Source organism: Mastomys coucha, unplaced genomic scaffold (assembly GCF_008632895.1).
Source record: "Mastomys coucha isolate ucsf_1 unplaced genomic scaffold, UCSF_Mcou_1 pScaffold13, whole genome shotgun sequence".
In the NCBI taxonomy this organism is placed as follows: Eukaryota; Metazoa; Chordata; class Mammalia; order Rodentia; family Muridae; genus Mastomys; species Mastomys coucha.
In genome coordinates, this window is record NW_022196895.1 from 1,179,537 (window position 1) to 1,199,310 (window position 19,774).

General features: G+C 42.3%; 1 long non-coding RNA gene and 1 pseudogene across 1 annotated transcript; one reads left to right on the top strand and one right to left on the bottom strand.

Moving 5' to 3' along the window:
• Nucleotides 1–767: 767 nt before the first annotated feature.
• Nucleotides 768–2,474, bottom strand: LOC116087520. Its single transcript, XR_004117444.1, has 2 exons — nt 2,214–2,474; nt 768–1,028 (listed from the first exon to the last, which is right to left on the bottom strand). It is a non-coding gene; the product is annotated as an uncharacterized LOC116087520 (long non-coding RNA).
• Nucleotides 2,475–9,475: 7,001 nt separating this feature from the next.
• On the top strand, nt 9,476–10,411 carry LOC116087780 (annotated as a pseudogene).
• The last annotated feature ends 9,363 nt before the right edge of the window (nt 10,412–19,774 follow it).

Here is a 19,774-nt window from a genome sequence, read left to right on the forward strand (position 1 = left end):
ACTGGCTTGCTTCCCCTGGCTTGTTCAGTCTGCTCTCTTATAGAACCTAAGACTTCCAGCCCAGGGATGGCACCACCCACAAGGGGCCCTACCCTCTTGATCACTAATTGAGAAAATGCCCCACAGCTGGGTCTCAGGAGGCACTTCCCCAACTGAAGCTCCCTTCTCTATGATAACTCCAGCCTGTGTCAAGTTGACACACAAAACTAGCCAGTACATGTATGTATAGATAGGAGGCAAACATTTGTATAGGACCTAGCACCTTTCATGATTTCGTGTATCCGAGGGGATGGGGCTTACCCTGCATGTAAGGAGGGAGCATTGTATTTGAGGAACCTGACTTCACTCCCAACTCCTAGGCTGTTTGTTCTCACCTAGGAATCTCAAACTTATCAACCATGCAGCCCACGATTCAAAAGTCAGCACATGCATTGTGTTCTCATCAGCAGAGGCCTGCCTTCCTCAGAGCTTCTCCATTCTCAACCACTAAATCACACCGCTTCACAACGATGCAGAAAACATTACAACATGCACAGGCTATTTGGCAAATTTATAAACTAACCAAGCTGGATATGCACATGAATATGCTTAGCTTTAGTTCACCAGAACTTTTTTTTTTAAATCCATGTACGCACCTTATTATTTTGACTTACACTATTTCATATTTTTTTTTCTACTTTAGGAAACATACTTTCTCTTGAAGCTGAGCACTTCCAAGGATGACACCCTGGAGGACGGGTGCAGGAAGTCAGGAGGACCTTCCTTGATCCACTTAACAGAACAAGAGGTTTTATTATAGTCACTGAGGTGGCCCCAGCCCCAGCCCCAGCCTGCCATACCCTGCTCCAGCAGGTGCCTTGTCCCTGTGTGTCTGTCTGTCCATCTGTAAGTCAAGATGTGCTTCGACCCGACTCTTGCAGAGGGGGTGATACAGATGTGGTCTTCAACAGCATCCGAGCCCTGCCTTTGCTTTGAGTGGTGTGCCTCCTCAGCCACTCATATTTCTCAGGCTAAATATGACAGACAACCTGTTGGGATGTAAAACCCACAAGTGTTTCGTAACCATATGGCCATCCAGTTTTATAAAAGTACAAAATTCAAATTATCTTTTCTGCTTGTCCAGTACGATGAGGAAAACGGATGTGACCCAACTACAGGCTGCTTCACAAGGTGCCTCTGGTATGAGGTGGCTTAGCTCAGATCTCAGCCTCCCTGCCTCCTCCCTTCCTTTAAGATCCAGGCCAGCTTTCTCACTCTCTAATCCTGAGTGTGTGGGGTAAGGGGAGGAGAGCTGCTCTGCCTTCCCCACAGGATCGCCAATGTGACCAGAGCAGTCCCTGGTTCCCAGCAAGCCCTTGTTACCATCATCTAGAAGACAGCTGCTTCAGTACAACGCCCCCCCCCACACACACACATACACACAGATTACTGGCAGTGTTCACACATGTGAGAATGCCTGGATACCCCGAGGTTTAGGTATACTTCTTAGGAACATCCAAAATCCTTCATCTCAGCTGGGACTGGTGGCCCACATTTCAGTCTCAGCAGTAGGTAGGCTGAGACAGGTGGATCTCTATGAATTTGAGGGCAGCTTTTTCTATATAGTGAGTTCTAGACCTGCCAGGGCCACATAGATGAAACATTTTCTCTTAATTAAAACAAAACAGAAATACTTTATCTATCTGTTCACCCCATCCTTTGTCCCTGCTCCTCGGAGCTAGTTAGCTGAGGTTTATTTTCAAGGGATGTCAAGGTCAGATGCAAGGAATGGGTAAGAGTTCAAGTGGGTTTTGTTGGAACATTTAGCATTCCGTGAAAGTTTTTCACCCACTATTCCCAGGAGCTAAGTGACATTAAGAGCTTCCCAAGGCAGTGTTTGGCTATCTTGGGAACAGCAGGAACATGGGCCCTTTCCTGACTTTGGTCATTTGGCCTTGTGACTGGGAAAACAGTGCCTGCCCAGGGTCTCACTGAAAGACAGAACAGTGATAAACCAAAGAGGGCAGTGCAGCAAGAGCATAGCTTTAAGGTGTGCGGGGCTTAGCCTAAGCTGTCTGCCCTTGCTTCCCCCTGAGGCTTACCACAGCCAGAGAAAGAGGATGATCAGGAAGGATTAGCCTTCCCAGGAAGCCTCATCTTGAAGCGTAGAGGAAACAGGCCAGCACTGAAGAGCCACAGCTGCACCTGCTCCCTCCTCACTCCTCCCTTCTCACCTGACTTCTGGGCCTTTCCGCCATCCCCTTCCTGCTTCTCTGGTACACTTTAGTTCTCCAGCAGCTGAGTCGGCCATAGCCCCACTCCACGGCTCTTCATTTTGCGGGTGCAACTTCTGCACATGCGCTGTACTCTGGCCTTTACAATCCAGTTTTTACAGCCCCCTTGATTTACTGATCAGTCAGGATGATCCTATAGGAACCAAAGCCACTGGATGCTTGTCCACCCAGCCTCCGGGTGTTACCATGGCACCCCTTTTGCTCTCTATGTCTGCCCACTAGGCCGTTTTCTCTCTTTTTGGTCCAATTCTCCACACACACCCCCCACCGTGGGATTATGTAAACATAGAGGCCGTTTGTCAAGAGCCTCTTTTCCTCCTTCTCTCTAGATATGCTTCCTCACCCCTTCTTGGCGATATTATCCTCGCTCATGTCCAGATCTGAGCCAAGTCTGGGAAGTTAGAATTTATCTCTGGAGATTTGAGGCTCTATTTTCAACTATCCATGTAGATGCTTTTAGAGTGTAAAAAAGCCAGTATTCACAAAAGCCTCCTATCTGTCCTCTAGAGGTCAGTTACACTTTGTGTCCCAGACTAACCCTTTCTACCTTTCTCTCATTTTCAAGAGCAGTTGATGAATCATAATGTCTCCAGCTCTCTCTGTTCAACTCCTATACTCCAGTGTCTACCATGTGCAAGTTCAGCTAAGCACCTCCAATAATCTCTCCTCCCTCCCCTTCTCCTCTCCTCCCCTCCTCTCTCCTGTCTTTTCCTCTCCTTCCTTCTCATTTCTCCCTTTCTCTCCTTCTCTTCTCTTCTTTTCTCTTCTCTTTTCTCTCCTTTTCCCTCCCCTTCTCTCATCCCCTGTTCTCTTCTTCCCTCCCCTTTCTCCTCTCCTCTTCTCTCTTCCTCTCCCCTTTCTTCTCCTCCGTTCTCCTCCCCTCTCCCTTCCTGCCCTTTTCTCCTCTCCTCTCCCCTCATCCCTCCTCTTTCCCTCCCCTCTCTTCACCTCCTCTCCCCTCTCCTTCCCCTTTCTCTTCTCCTGTCCTCTCCTGTTCTCTCTCTTCTCCTTTTCTCTTCCCCCTTTCTCTTCCTTTCCCTCTCTTCCCTCCCCTTCCTTCCCTCTCTCTCCCTTCCTTCAGTGTGGTCTCCTTATGTAGCCCAGGGACCTCAAACCTGTACCTTTCTCCCTTCCTACTGCTGAGATTACAGTCATTTCCTCATTGTTCTTAAAGTCTTACACCAGTCCTGTTACGACGTGTCTGCTCCTAACCCTGATTCCCAACTAACCCAAGTGTTGGTTGCCTGGGCTCAGATTGGCCCTCAGAACCTCACCAGTCTGTCTCCATCACAGCCAGGGCTAACTCTGTTCACTAGTCAGGCCACTTCCCTCTCATCCAGCAGCTTACTCCCTTACAGTGTTTTCTTGAGGAACGGTGAGTTATTGAGTACTGTGTGTGGACCACAGACTGCTTCACATGTGGGAGTTGTGCAGGACAGACGTGGGGAACAAGACAGAAGATCACTGCAGTGGTGGGTTTAATGTGTTAGCCATCTTCAAATTGTGTAGGAAATTCTTACTTGATTTTTTTTTCCTTTTTGAGACAAGGTTTCATGAGTCCAGGTTGTCATGGAGCTTGCAGGCTAGCTTAAGGATAACTTTGAACTTCTGATCTTCCTGCCTCCATCTCCCGAGTGATTACTGATTTACCAAGCTGTTGAGCTGGCCAGACTGATTTAGACGGCTGTATGTTTGGTAATGGATTTCCCTAAATTTCATCCTACGCTTAGTCCCATTTCCAAACCCTAACGTTAGTCCCATTAGCCAACTCCTGCTAATTTGTTGTGTAAGCAGCCATAAACATTCAGGGTTCTAAAACAGGAAGCTGCTTGCGGCTGAGGCAATTGGATGGGTTATTCTCCAGTGGAAGGGCAGAACCTCCGAGAGTGATGTATAGAAACATGGGAAATGACTGTAGCTTTTCTGGGGATTCCACTGATAAAGGCGGTCATATGATCAAGACCAACACTGTTGGATCTCAGTGGAGCTGTTCAAAGTCAAGCTCAAAGCCAATATTTCTTATTTACATTTTGGAAGTTGTTTCCAGGATGCCACTGTGAAACTTTGTATGCCCATAGTCTTGTTAAAGTCAATATTGTACCAATTTAGAAACAGAAGAGTCTGTTGTCCATATCCTGGTCTCACCCATGTGCTCTGTTGTCATATGTGAGAATCATGTCTATTACACAGCTCAGATTACAATGTTTTTGTTTTCATTTTGAGATGGGAGACTGGCCTTGAACTCACTATGTAGTCAGAGGCTGGCTTTATAATCCTTCTGCTTCTACGTTCCAAGTACTAGGATTATAGATGTACATCAACATGTGTGGTGAAAATATGTTTTACTAACAATCATGCATACTTACAAAGTAAGAGGAAAAGTCTTGTCACACAGTTACCATTTCTATTGCTGCTCATCCTTTCCTGTAGTTCCAGGTTTCTATCTGTGATGGTTGTTAGTGTTGATTGCCACCTTGGCAGAATCTAGAATGGTCTGAAAGATGAGCCTCTGGGCGTTTTTGTAGGGGATTATCTTGATGGGAGTACTTGAAGTAGGCAGCCTCACCTTTCCTAAGGGCAGGAAGAAGATGCTGACAGGGTAAGATGGGAAGGATTAGCACCAGGCTTGAATTTCTTCTCTCTGCTTTCCAGTTGTAGATGCAGATGCTTCAAGCTACCAACACCTGGACTTCTACAGGATGGGCTGTACCCTTGAATAAATCCTTTCTCTTTTAAGATGCTTTTGTCTCAGGGTACTTTATTGCAGGAGCAGAAACTGACACTGTATGCTACTGTTACTCTGTGTCCTGAAGAAGAAACATTGTTTAGTTAGCATTGACTATGTCCAATATATTCTACTGCTTTAACTCTGGCTTCTGTTTGTCTGAAAATGTCTTTATTTTGCTTTCATTTTTGAAGTAAAATTGAGCCTGATTAAAAAAAAATTGATAGTGACAAACTTTCTTAAATAATCTGTTTTTCTTCCACTCTTTTATATTGAGAACCTTGTAGTAGTTTGAATAAGAATATACCTATTTGCATGCTTAGTCCCCAGTTAATGAACTGTTTGGAAAGGATTACAAGATGTGTCACTAGGAATGGACTTTGAGGGTTTTAAAAAACCCACACCAGGTGCTCTCCCTTTCCCTCCCTCCCCCTCCCCTCCCCCTCTCCCACCTCCTCCCTACTCCCTCCCTCTTTCCCTCCCTCTCCCCCTCCCCAGTCTCTCCTCTGCATTATGCCGCAGGTCAGGATGCAAAGCTCTCAGCCTTCACTCCAACACCATGCATGTCTGCTCCCCACCATGATGATCACTAAATAACTCTCTGAAACTGTAATCAAGCTCTGAATTAAATACTCTCCTTTTCAAGAGTTACCTTAGTCATGGTGTCTCTTCACAGCAACAAACAAGTTAGTTCCATGAGGTGGCATATTGCTCTGATAGACCTGATCGTGATGTTTGTTGGTGACATATGATAGACTTTGGACTACAAAAAATATAGGGAATATGGAGGTCTTTGTACTTATAGACACGCACTAAAGAAACCTAGATTGTAAAGCACTCCGGTTGTTCCTTCAAGGGAAGGAATGCAAAACCTGTGTTCCTTCCAGGAAGCTAGAGAGGATGTGCAACCTTTGCACAATAGGAATGGCCAAAGACGTTTTGGCAGCAGACCCTCCTCTGGGCCCTTCTCAAAAACCCTTGTTTTTCTCAGTTAGTCTGTAGAGTCTATCTTTATGGAAGGTGACGTATGTACTTTATGACATACGTATGCTTTGTACATGCAGGATGGAGTTAATCATTGTAAGGCTAGTTTTCATCAGATTGTGCCGCGTTTAAATAAAACAACTCAGGGTCAGACTCCCAGAGTTTAAACCAACACTGACTACTGAGTTGTGTTGTGCTAAACTGCCTTCTCTGGTTTCTCACGCTGCCTGTGAAGGACACAGAGACACTTCCACTCCCGAAAAAGCAGTTGAATGCTTTAAGCAGGACTTACTGGGCCAACCTAGTAGGACCATGGAAGACAGTGGTTCTAAAAAACAGTGGATTAGTGGTTTCAGAGGGAAAGAATATTAGCAAGTGGTTTAGACCATTCTTGTGGTATTTTGGTCAAGGATATGGCTGGCTGCTTTTTACACTTGTCCTAAAAATTTGCCCACAGCTAAATTGAAGAGTTTTTGGATAATGGCATTATCAGAGAGTTTTCAAGACAGCCTTGTATTGATTGAATCATGTGGCTACTAGTTATCACTCTTAAACAGATCTACAATTGAAAAGGATCAAGCTGAACAAAGAAAAGTACAAAATAGAAGAGTCTGAGGAGGAAAGAAACACCAGTAAATGTATTGTTGGAGTCTAGTCCTGTGTTCAGGGAGACAGCAAGCTTAAGAAAAGGCCTGAATGGAAAGAAAGGCTAATTGGAATAAAGGCAATGGTATCTTCAGACACCTACCCAGTTAAGCTTCCAACTTGTGAAACTCAGTAGCCAGTGTTGGTTTAAACTCTGGGAGTCTGACCCTGAGTTGTTTTATTTAAACATGGCACAATCTGATGAAAACTATCCTTACAATGATTAACTCCATCCTGCATGTACAAAGCATACATATGTCATAAAGTACATACGTCACCTTCCATAAAGATAGACTCTACAGACTGAGAAAAGGGTATTAACAAGGCTTAGGCAGTAAAAGCAAGCACCTCAACAGAAAGCTTATGCAAATGCAATGAAGGGTCCAGGTTCCAGCCCCATAGAGCAGAAGGACTTATCAGCTCCTGTCACATGGTTCTGGCTTTAAAGTCAACACATACAGGGAAGGGCTATGGAATCCTCCTCTACAGTTAAGGAAAACCTTTACGTGTCCCTGCATGGAGGCCTGGAGAGGCCATTGCATGATGGTATGAAGATGAAGCCTAGATTGTGTTATAGACCCCAAGATATTAGAAATCCCAGAGTTGTGGGATACCTGACAAGGACATCTGCTAACGGGTGTGGAACCAGCCCCAAAGGAAGAAGTGTGTTGTAGCCAAAGGCTAAAAGGAGTTACAGATCTGAAGAGAACTTTGACATTAGACATGAAAATACAGAGTTGGGACTTTGCCCTGCAGGTTTTTAGTCTTGTCCAGTATTTGTTTATTATACACCTTTCCTCCCTTTTGGAATTGTGATGTGTAGTGAGAATTTTGGTTTCTTTAAAAGAAAAAGCCACAGAAATATTATGAGAATATATTTTTGTTTTAATCCCAGATGTGGGATGTGGGGCTGCTTCAGGTTGTCCACAGCAGCTGACTATGATTTGGCTCATGCTCTAGCAGGGCATGGTTTTTCTATCTGCAGATAGTTTCTGTAAGTGTGTGACTTTGGAATTCTGGGGACTTTTCAGACGTTGTATAAATTCTAGAGCCCTGATAGAAGGGGCTGTTTGGCCTGTTGGTGGTTGGATACTGTTGGTCACAGTTGGTTGCAGTTTGTCAAGTAGTCATGTGAAGAGATGAGAAGAAGAAATTAGATCCCCTAACTGCAAAGATTAAGCTTGACCCAAGGAACTCCATGGCAATCACCAGGAAGTAGTCTAACGATAACATCAGCCCCTTCCCCTCTATTCTTTTTTTCTCTCCCACCTAGTGTTGTAGGGCTGAAATAGTGGAAGAAGCAGGGTGTGGAAGGGTAAAAGAAAAGACCCACGAAGCTGCTAAAAATCCAGCTATAGAGATGTATATATTCTGTGCCATTTTATGTTGGAAATGTGTGGTATGTTTTCTTATTTTGATTTGCAAGGGGTTGCAGTTAAGACATTACCGTAAGACTCAGAAGAGACTTGGGACTTTTAAACAATGTTGAGAACATAGAAGACTATGGGACTTTTGAAGTTGGACTAAATGGATTTTTTTCATTATGATATGGTGATAACCCCATGGGGACCAGGGAGTGGAAAGCAGTGGTTTGAATGAGACTGCCCCCATGGGTTTATATGTTGCATACTTGATTTTGAAAAGAATTAGGTCACTAGATGTAGGATTTGAGGCTTTAAAAGCCCCACTACAGGTCCAGTCTCTCTCTCTCTCTCTCTCTCTCTCTCTCTCTCTCTCTCTCTCTCTCTCTTGCTGTTTGAAGGTCAGATTATAAAGCTCTCAGCTACTGCTCCAGCACCATGCATGTCTGCACCCCGCTTTGATGATTGTGAAACGGTAAGCAAGCCCTCGTTAATTTCTTTTTATATAAATAAGAATTGCCTTAGTCATAATGTCTCTCCACAGCAATAAAGCACCAGCTATTACTAACCTCTTTCCATGGAAGCCTTCATCCCTCAGAAACTGTACCAACTCTGTTTAGAGACTTCTTTTCTGGCCACTGCACTGTAAGTGGGAGCATTCTGGAGGGAAATGAGTTTCACTGGCTTTAGCTCTGGAGCAGAAGGACAACTGTATCTAATTTCAGAGGCTTTATCACACATCCAGTGAAGCAGAGATTGCTACCATGTAACGATTATAGAATGGTATAAGACAGTTAGATAGATGGAAACTTATAAAATAAATACTGTCTCTTCAAGTTGTCCTCTTGCCTCCCCATGTGCACTCACACATCCACACACAGAATGAATAAATTAAGTAAAATGTCTAAAATGTCAACTTCATTTATATATGAAAAATGTAACATATAGAAAGAAAGAAATTTATCAAAATGTTCATCATACCTATGACTATAACTGTTAAATATACTTAATATCAAAAGTCATGAGTAAATTGAAAAATGGTCCATGCTCTTACACAAGAAAATTTCATTTGGAAAACTTGTTAGTCATTCCAAGTTACTTCAATGCAATTTCGATGGGCTTCTTATTTGCTTAGAGCTGAATATAAATAACATTGAATAACTTATATAGAAAAGTAAATGTTTAAAAAATTCAGTGGATGAAATGGAGTTTAAAATTAGATTTATGAATATCTGGAAACCTACAGACAACATATAAACAGTGGCCCCACAGCCAGCTCAGAAAGGGTAGCTTATTTAATGAGCAGTGATGTCCAGGTGCCATCCAAGGAGAGGGAAACAAACCTCGAATGTAATCACTATATCATAAAAAAACAAAATCCAGGTTGATTAAGGTGAAGAAAGTTAAATAAGAGAAATTTGAGAGGAGGAGTAAAGGGGTGGGGGTGGGGTGTCTTGGAGGCCGGAGGCCAGAGGACTCTGAGGAAGATGGTGGCAGCCGAAGCCGCGTACTACATCATGGAGGTTTCCTGTGGCCAAGCAGATAGTAGTGAGAAGCCCAAGTTTTCCAATCGACATCTCTTCAAAGACAAGGTGGGGTCAGGCACTGGCATCCTCTGCATGTTTGCTGCCAAATCGAGGGCCCACAAGGTTATTAGGATTGAGTGTTCCAATATCTCCGATTATGCTGGGAAGATTCTCAAAACCAACAAGTTAGACCACGTGGTGACCATCATCAAGGACAAGGTAGAGGAGGTAGAGTCGCCTGTGGAGAAGGTGGACATCAGCAGCAGCGAGTGGACAGGTTACTGCCTCTTCTGAGTCCATGTTCAACACTGTGCTGCATGCTGGTGACAAGTGACTGGCACTGGATTGGCTCATCTTCCCAGACCGGGCCACCCTGTATGTGACAGCCATTGAGGACTGCAGTATAAAGACTACAAGATCCACTGGTGGGAGAACATATATGGCTTTTATATGTCCTGCATTAAAGACGTGGCCATGAAGGAGCCCCTGGTGAACATAGTGGACCCAAAGCAGCTAGTCACCAATGCCTGCCTCATAAAGGAGGTGGACATCTACACAGTCAAGGTGGAGGGCCTGACCTTCACGTCATCCTTCTGCCTTTAAGTGAAGAGGAATGACTACGTGCATGCACTGGTTGCCTACTTCAACATCGAGTTCTCCCGATGCCACAAGAGGAACAGCTTCTCCACCTGTCCTGAGTCCCCATACACACATTGGAAGCAGACTGTGTTCTACATGGAGGACCACCTAACAGTGAAGACTGGCGAGGAGATCCTTGGCACCATGAGAATGAGGCCCAATGCCAAAAACAATCGTGACTTGGACTTCACCATCAACCTGGACTTCAAGGATCAGCTGTATGAGCTCTCTTGTTCCACCGACTACCAGATGTGCTGAGAAGGTGCCAGGCTGGCCCTCCTGCAGAAGGGGGCTCCAGGGCTGGACTTGGGAGATGGGAGGGTACATTGTGATTGTGTTTTTCATAACTTACATTTTATATGGTTGTGTTTATGCCAGTAAATCCTCAGGAGACCATGCCACTTCTTGCCCTGGGGACTGGGGTAGTTCATTAAAAAAAAGAAAGAGAGAGAGAGAGAACGGGGGGGGGGGGAGAAAGTCCAGAAGAAATTTGCAATGTTATCTGCATAATTTTAGTAGTAACTTCTTAGTAAGGTAGGGGAGGAAAAGAGAGATCTAGCTGTGCTAGTGAGCACCTGTGTGCTGGTGCACATCTGTAATCACAACACTTGGGTAATATAGAAAAGCCAGGAGCTCAAGGCCATCCACAGCTACATAGCAAGTTCCAGGCTAGCCTGGGATATATGAGACCTTGTTTCAAAATACAAAACAAACACAAAATCAGTAAATGAAAGTAAAATCTATAATATGAATATATATATACATACATACATATATATTTATCTGAATAAGAACTTTAAAACTGTGTAGCAAAAGATACTCAATAGAATCTAAACAAGAATAAAACACAGAAGCATAAAAATGTACTGTATATGAATGCCAACCCTTCAGGCATACAGAGAAATCCTATTCATAGGAAAAGACAAGCAAACCTATAGGAAAAATAGGACAATTTGCTGACAGGAACCTGAGACAACTGTCCCCTGAGAGGCTCTGCCAGATCCTGACCAGTACAGATCCGCTGCTCACAGCCAACCAGCGGACAGAGCACAGAGACCCCGATGGAGCAGTTAGGGGAAGGACTGAAGTAGCTGAAGGGGCTTTATCTGACATCAAGGGGAGGGGAGGTCCTTGGGCCTGTGAAGGCTTGATGCTCCAGTGTGGAGGAATGCTATGGCGATGAGGCTGGAGTGGGTAGGTGGTTGGGGGAGCACCCTCATAGAAGCAGGGTAAGGGAGGATGGGATAGAGGGTTTGCAGAGGGGAAACAAGAAAGGGGAAAACATTTGAAATGCTGCTGCGCAAACCTGCCCTGCCCTAAAAGCATATTTAAATCCCAGGCAGGATTACCAGCTGCTCGATTAGCAGCCTATTCATTGGATACAGGCGGCCCTGGACCTGCGGGCTCCATCCTAATGGTGGACTTCTCTATTTTCTGTACTAACTTCTCAAGTTTCCCTTCAGAGTCCAAACCACCTTCAACAGTCTGATTCTCAGACTTTGCTGACCTCTTTTTCTTCAGCTGTTCTAATGCTTCCTGTCCCTTCTCTACTGCTTTAGAACACACTTTATTCTCCAAGCAGCTCCTAATCAGTTTCCAGATTGGTCGCACTCCACCTTTTATGATTCCTTCCTCCCAGGCGAATTCCAAATCTCTCCCTAATTAACAAACATGGGGCAAGATTGAGAGTGCCCCATACTATCACTTTTGATTCGCTCTTAACAGGACTTTATTGCTCCAACCCGGAGATCTTATTGCCTCTTCACCGAGGACCTTATTGCTCCAATCCTGGAGACCTTATTGTCTCTTCACTGAGGACCTTATTGCCTCTTTACCGAGGACCTTCCCTTTTGTCCCACCTTACCTGGGAACTTATCAGTCGACTGCCCTGTCTGCAAGGAGTTCTGAGCCATAGAAGATTTCCCCGTCGAGTTCCACGTACGAGTTCTCCATTCCCCTTATGTCTCTCCCCATACATCTCTCCCCATTTCCCATACGAGTCACCATTTGTCTCCGCCTTACCGACCAGCAGTAATAAGGAGGCAACCACAAACCCTTCTCCAAGCAGTTTATTCAGGAACCTTGTACTACAAAATCATTCATTCATCTTTTCTTCTTTCTTAGCTAGCCTCTCCCTCTAGCCCCCAGCCCTCGCGGGTTAAATACTTTCCCTGGTCCCAATCAGTATCGGCTACGTGACAAAGCATAATAGGCTGCGAGAAATCATGCCAGTTGCATCACAAACTGGAGGCACTCAGCTTTTTCAACTAAGGGCTTGATTATCACAATGCTCTCTGCTCTGACCGGAGACCAGGTGTTCAATATATATATAGGGTGGCAGCTGCAGCTCCCCACAATTTGAAATGTAAACAAATAAACTATCCAATTAAAAAAATAGGACAAAGGAGAGGCGGAGATGGCTGTGCATCCTCATGCTACTTCTGGACAGTGATTGTCCAACCAGAAATCATCTAATGTTATATGACTGTCTCACCAATGGAAGTGACTGTGTCATTGCCAGGGTTGAGGAGGCACTAGGAAGGGTGTTCACTTTCACACCACTTTCCTGAAGCACAAGGATGGATGAGCCCAAGACAGACAAAGCCGTGTGCCCAAGTCATCTCCTACCTGCCATCTCATTGTACTGTTGCAAGGACGGAAAAGAGACTAATATTATTACCTGCAGTGAATGTAAGCTTTGTATTCAGAATCGAATTACATCGTCCAAATACAGAACACAAAAATACAACTCCATATAAAAGAACGGCCCACTAGTTGATGGACTTTCTTTGCAGGCAAGAAAACACAAAATAAGTAAGCCACTTACAAAGAAACCAAAAAACAAACAAAAACAAAAACAAAAACAAAAAAAAATCAAATTGGCAAAATTAAAAGAAGAATGAAGCATAGAGGAGCTTTGACATAGAGAAAGGGGAATTATGGGTAGAAATGTGCCACACTACAATGCTGACTCTAGAATAAAGGTTGAAAGTATTTACTTACTGAACATTTGGCTCATGTGCATTTCATTTTCTTAGTCCTGTCAGAAGCATGTAGTTTGCAGATAAACAAGCCTCTAAATTTAAAATGACAGCTTCAGACACACTGGAATTGAAGAAAGAACGTAAGTGATACCATGGGTGGGATAATCAGAGAGCTTTGTAGTGTTACATGTAATAGAAGATACGTAAGCCAGGACAAATGCTGTCATTAAAAACAAACACTTGGATAGACTCTTCATTTCTACAGGAGTCAGAGACCAATGGATATACAAAATCAAATATAGCATGTTAATCTAGCTTTAATCCAGGCCAGAACAAAAGTTATAATGGGTAGTTGGGGGAAATTCGAAAATGTGTCAAGTGTCTGGTAATCTTATGAACTACTTTAAATTACTTTAGGCATGGCAGAGGTTGTGTATCCACTTAGGAGTCATGATGGAATGTGTGGAGTTAGGGTTGCAAGAGTTCTAAGTGACCTACCAAGCAGCATACCAAACATAACTGCATATGTTTCTAGACAGCGATAAAACAAAATGTATGCATTTTGTATCCTCAGCTTCAGTGCAAGAACCTAGCACACAATAAAGGTACTAACACATAAAATAAAACATGTATAGACATTTTTACCTCGTTGCTTATTGAGATAAATAGCTAGAAACAATGACTGCTAAGAGGCGAAGACATAGTGCTTCCATGACATAAAATCCAACATGTTGACTAAGACAAATGAGTTAGAGTTGTCTGAATTGGCTTGAGACATATATACATGGCACACAAACAGGAAAGAGGTTACAGAACAATGATATACCCATGAAGCCATTTGTATAGAACAACATTCATAAAAATTTTATTTTCTAAGTATCTTTCAACCATCTATATACCTATCTGCCATCTATTCACATCTGTTTATCATTTATGGATATACATATCATATGCACCATACATCAGTCTATGAATATTGGTTGCCTAGAAGACTTAAAGGTAGGTAACCTGTTTCTTTCATAACCTTTGCATCATTTCACTTCTTATAACTAATATAAATTATAAAATTTCTCAAGAACCTTATAAGATTAAGTTCTCTAACACAGTTACAGACGTGAGATGTCTTCCTTTAAAATGCTGTCTCCTGACTTAGGACCCATCCTGTCTGTTTGAACTCCGCATCCCTTCCGGCCTGCACCCCACAGTCTGAAGGCCTCCCAGGAGATCTGCTGCACCTAGGGCAACAGACCCCACCATCAGAAGCCCTCCCAGGAGATCCACTGCAACCAGGGTGACAGATCATCAGGGTACATGCCCCTCTGAAGATGCCCACAGTCTGAAAGTGACCCAGGAGATCTACTACAGCCAGGGCCACAGGTCTCCCAGGATACCTGCAACAACTCAGGGATACAGGAGGAAGGCTCCAGACAGAGACACCCAGGCCAGTTAACACCAGAGATAACCAGATGGCGAGAGGCAAGCTCATGGTCCTCATAAGCAACAAAAGCCAATATATTTTGGCACCATCAGAACCCAGTTCTCCAACTAAAGAAAGCCCTAGATACCCAACACACCTGAAAACCAGGATGCTGACCTAAACTTCTATATCATGAAGATAATAGAGTCCTTTGAGAAGAATATAAACTTACTGAAAAAAAATACAAGAAAACAGGTAAACAGGTAAAAGCCCTTAAAGAGGAAACAAATCCCTTAAAGAACTACAGGAAAACACAAACAGGTGAAGTAATTAAACAAAGTAGTCCAAGACCTAAAAAATGGAAGTAGAAACAATAAAGAAAACACAAATGGAGGCAACCTTGGAAATGGAAAATCTAAGAAAGAGGTCAGGAGCTACAAATGCAAGCATCAGCAACAGAATACAAGAGACAGAAGAGAATCTCAGGCCTAGAAGATATCTTAATGATATTGACACAATGGTTGAAGAAAATACAAAATATAAAAAATCCTAACCCAAAACATCTAGGAAATCCAGGACACAACAAAAAGACCAAACCTAAAAATAATAGGAGTAGAAGAGAGTAAAGATTCCCAGCTCAAAGGACCAGAAAACATCTTCAACAAAACCATAGAAGAAAATGCCCCTAACCTAAAGAAAGAGATGGCCATAAATGTTTAAGAAGCCTATAGAACACTAAATAGATTGGATCAGGAAAGAAATTCCTCTCATCACATAGTAATCAAAACACTAAATGCACAGAACAGAAAGGATTTTAAAAGCTGTAAGGGTAAAAGGTCAAGTAACATATAAAGGCAGACCTATCAAAATTATACCAGACTTCTCAACAGAGACCCTAAAAACCAGAAGAGCCTGGATAGAGGTCATTCAGACCCTAAAAGAACAAATGCCAGCCCAGGCAACTAGACCCCACAAAACTCTCAATCATTGTAGACGAAGAAACCAAAATATTCCATGACAAAACCAAATTTACAAAATACCTATCTACCTACCTGCCAGGGTCCAGCCTCGACACAGATTCGGAGTTCTCAACTGGAAGCTGGGACATCTGGAAGGCACATAATAATATACACAGACTACTTTTTGGGTACAAGCTGACAGGCAATTTTTCAAGGATTAAAGTTCCTCTCCTCTCTCATTCTCTGCTCTCTTTCTCTCTTCCTCATTCGTTCGCAGCTTGAGGCTGCACACACTCTGCATTCTTCTGTGCACTCTGCTTTTCTCCTATGCACTTTTCTTGAAGTCTCACACTCATACACACCTCTGAGCTTTCCCCTTTCACTCTGACACACACTCTTCACACACATCACATACATACACCACATGTACTCTCCTTTCACTTATACACACACTCTCCATACACGCCTCACATTCTCTCTTCACTCACTCTTCATATGCCCATCTCATGCTCTGTTTCTCACACTCTTCATTCTCTCTCCACATTCACCTCACGTATTCCTCACTCGCTCTCTCCATGCTCACTACTCGCGCTCTGGATTCGCTCTCTACATGCTCTCTCGCCTTTTTCTTGCCCCAGTCTTTTATTGATACTCCAAAAGCAGGTAAAAATAAGACATTGTATAATCATTGCCAAATCAAATTCAAAAGAATAACCACATCCCACAAAGAATCAAGAATTATAATTGTTCCCCAAAGTTTCAAGCTTCCCTATTCCCAGGCCTATAGTCAAAATAATAATAATTGCAAACTTATCATTATTTAAAATTTAACTTATTATACTTCAGAGCTCAGAGCTTCGAGGCCAGCTACTTGCATTTTCTTGTGAAGCTCTAATGATAAATGACACGGGCAAAGCTGCCAGGCAGTGGCCAGAAAGAATCAAGTTAACCCTTAACTCAATAGTTCCACTAGCTTTCTGCTTCTGCACATTGCACACATTGACTCTCCTAAGAGTCCCAGTGTTTTGAGTTAGTTTTACTAATATAAGATTTTACATATTCTATACTTGCTTATCCAGGAACCACTCTCAAGTGTTATGTAACTTATTTAATAACTTCAATAGATTTTCTTTTCTTGGGGTCCAAATGTTGGCTCTATTTCATTTTCTAATAATTTCTTCAAACTTTCTTTACAAGTCAAGCATTAATTTGGAACTACCATTGTACAGTTATTACGTTGTTTTTCAAGATGAGAACACACAGCATTCACCTGGGCCATTAGCACTGTGCTGTGCTATGCCCCATGCCTCAATTTTTTAATTGTTTGAAAATCATTACATCAAGGAACATCTAGTTTCACAGAATTCACTAGAGCAGAAGAAGAAAGAAGTAAGAAAGTCAGATATAATAGAATAATTATGCACACCAAGGCCAACTGAAAAACAGTCACACACAAATGAAATCTATACAGCCCTTGTCCAGGGCTAAGGTTAGGAGAAATGGGAACAACTGTTTTTACAAATAGCTGCCACGGGCTATTGAGATGTCTCCATCCCGACTTATTGGAGGCAGTCCCTTTTTTTGGAGGGATGTGTCTCCTGCTTCTCAGGGTCCCAGAAACCACCTCTTTCTTTCTTTCTTTCTTTCTTTCTTTCTTTTCTTTTCTTTTTGAGACAGGGTTTCTCTATATAGCCCTGGCTGTCCTGGAACTCACTCTGTAGACCAGGCTGGCCTCAAACTCAGAAATCTGTCTGCCTCTGCCTCCCAAGTGCTGGGATTAAAGGCATGCGCCACCACTACCCGGCAACACCACCCTTTTCTACAAGGAGCTGCTGTGGGCTTCTGAGATGTCTCCATCCTGGCCTACTTCAGCCAGTCCCTGTCATTGTATGCTGTCCCAGCACCAATCCAGCCATAGAGAGAATTCTAGAAGGATAACTACAAGGAGGGTACCTACATCAAAGAGAATGCACTAAATTAATCACCACACAAAAAACCAAAAGGAGAGAATCACATACACATAATACTACCTACACCAACAAACATAACACGAACTAACAATCATCTGCCTTTAATATCTTTCAATAAAAAGACATAAGCTAACAGATTGCATATGCAAACAGGATCCAGCATTATTCTGCATACAAGAAACACACCTCAATAACAAAGACAGACACTACCTCAAAGTAAAAGGCTGGGAAAAAAAGTCTTCCAAACAAATGATCCAAAGAAACAGGTGGGAGTAGACATTCTAATATCCAATAAAATAGGCTTTCAACCAAAAGTTATCAAGCAAGATGGGGAAGGACATTTCATATTAATCAAAGGAAAAATCCACCAAGAGAAAGATCCAATTCTGAACATCCATACCCCAAATGCAAGGGAACCTACATTAGTAAAAGAAACTTTGATAAAGCTTAAAACATGCATTGAACCCCACACAATAATAGTGGGAGACTTCAACACCACACTCTCACCAATGGACAGATCATTGAAATAGAAACTAAACAGAGACACAGTGAAACTAATAGAGGTTATGAACCAAATAGATTGAACAGATATCTACAGAACTTTTCTTCCCAAAGCAAAAGAATATACCTTCTTCTCAGGACCTCATGGTACCTTCCCCAAAATTGACCATATAATTGGCCACAAAACAAGCCTCAACAGATACAAGAAGCTTGAAGTAATCCTATGCATCCTATCAGATCACCACCGACTAAGGCTTGATTTCAATAACAACAAAAACAAGAGAAAACCCACATACCCATGGAAACTGAACAACTCTACTCAATGAAAACTTGGTCATGGAAGAAATAAAGAAAGGAATTAAGACTTTCTGGAAATGAAAATGATGATACAACATACCCAAACTTATGAGACACAATGAAAGTAGTGCTAAGAGGAAAATTCATAGCACTAAGTTCCCTTGTAAAGAAATGGGAGAGATCCTACATTAGCAACTTAATAGCACACCTGAAAGCCCCAGAACAAAAAGAAGCAAACACACTCAAGAGGAGTAGATGGTAGGAAATAGTCAAACTCAGGGCTGAAATCAACCAAATATAAACAAAGAAAACAACACAAAGAATCAACAAAACCAAAAGTTAGTTCTTTGAGAAAATCAACAAGATAAATAAACCCTTAGCCAGACTAACCAGAGGGCACAGAGACAGTATCCAAGTTAACAAAATCAGAAACAAAAAGGGAGACACAACAACAGAAACTGAGGAAATTTAAAAAATCATCAGATCCTATTGCAAAAGCCTATACTTAAAAAAACTGGAAAATCTAGATGTAATGGATGAATTTTTTTAGAAAGATACCATGTACAAAAGTTAAATCAAAAGCAGGTAAACTATCTAAACAGGACCATATACACTAGAGAAATAGAAGAAATCATTAAAAACCTCCCAACCAAAGAAAAGCCCATGAATAGATGGCTTTAGTGAGGAATTCTATCAGACCTTCAAAGAAGGTCCAATACCAACACTCCTCAAACTACTCCATAAAATAGAAATGGAAGGAACACTACCTAGCCCATTCTATGAAGCTACAATTACTTTGATACCCAAACCACACAAAGACCCACCAAAGAAACTTTGATTTCTTCAGATCAATTTTGCTTATGAATATGGATGCAAAAATACTCAATAAAATTCTTGCAAACCAAATCAAAAGAAAACATCAGAACCATCATTCACCATGATCAAGTAGGCTTCATCCCAGAGGTGAAAGGCTGATTCAATATATGAAAGTCCATTAATGGAATCCACTATATAAAGAAACTCAAAGAAAAATACCACACAATCATCTCATTAGATGCTAAAAAAAAAAAACATTTGACAAAATACAACACTACTTCATGTTAAAAGTATTGGAGAGATCAGGAATTCAAGGCCCATACCTAAACATAATAAAAGGCAATATCCAGCAAACCAACAGCCAATATCAAACTAAATGGAGAGATACTTGAAGCAATCCCACTAAAATCAGAGACAAGACAAGGTTGCCCACACTCTCCCTACCTATTCAATATTATACTCGAAGTTCTAGCTAGAGCAATAAGAGAACAAAAGGAGATCAAGCAGATACAAATTGGCAAAGGAGAAGTCAAGGTATCACTATTTGCTAATGATATGCTAGTAACCCCAAAAATTCTACCAGAGAATTTCTACATCTGATAAACAACTTCAGCAAGTGGCTGGAAATAAAATTAACTCAAACAAATTGAAAGACCCCCGTGGGGAAACCCCCACTC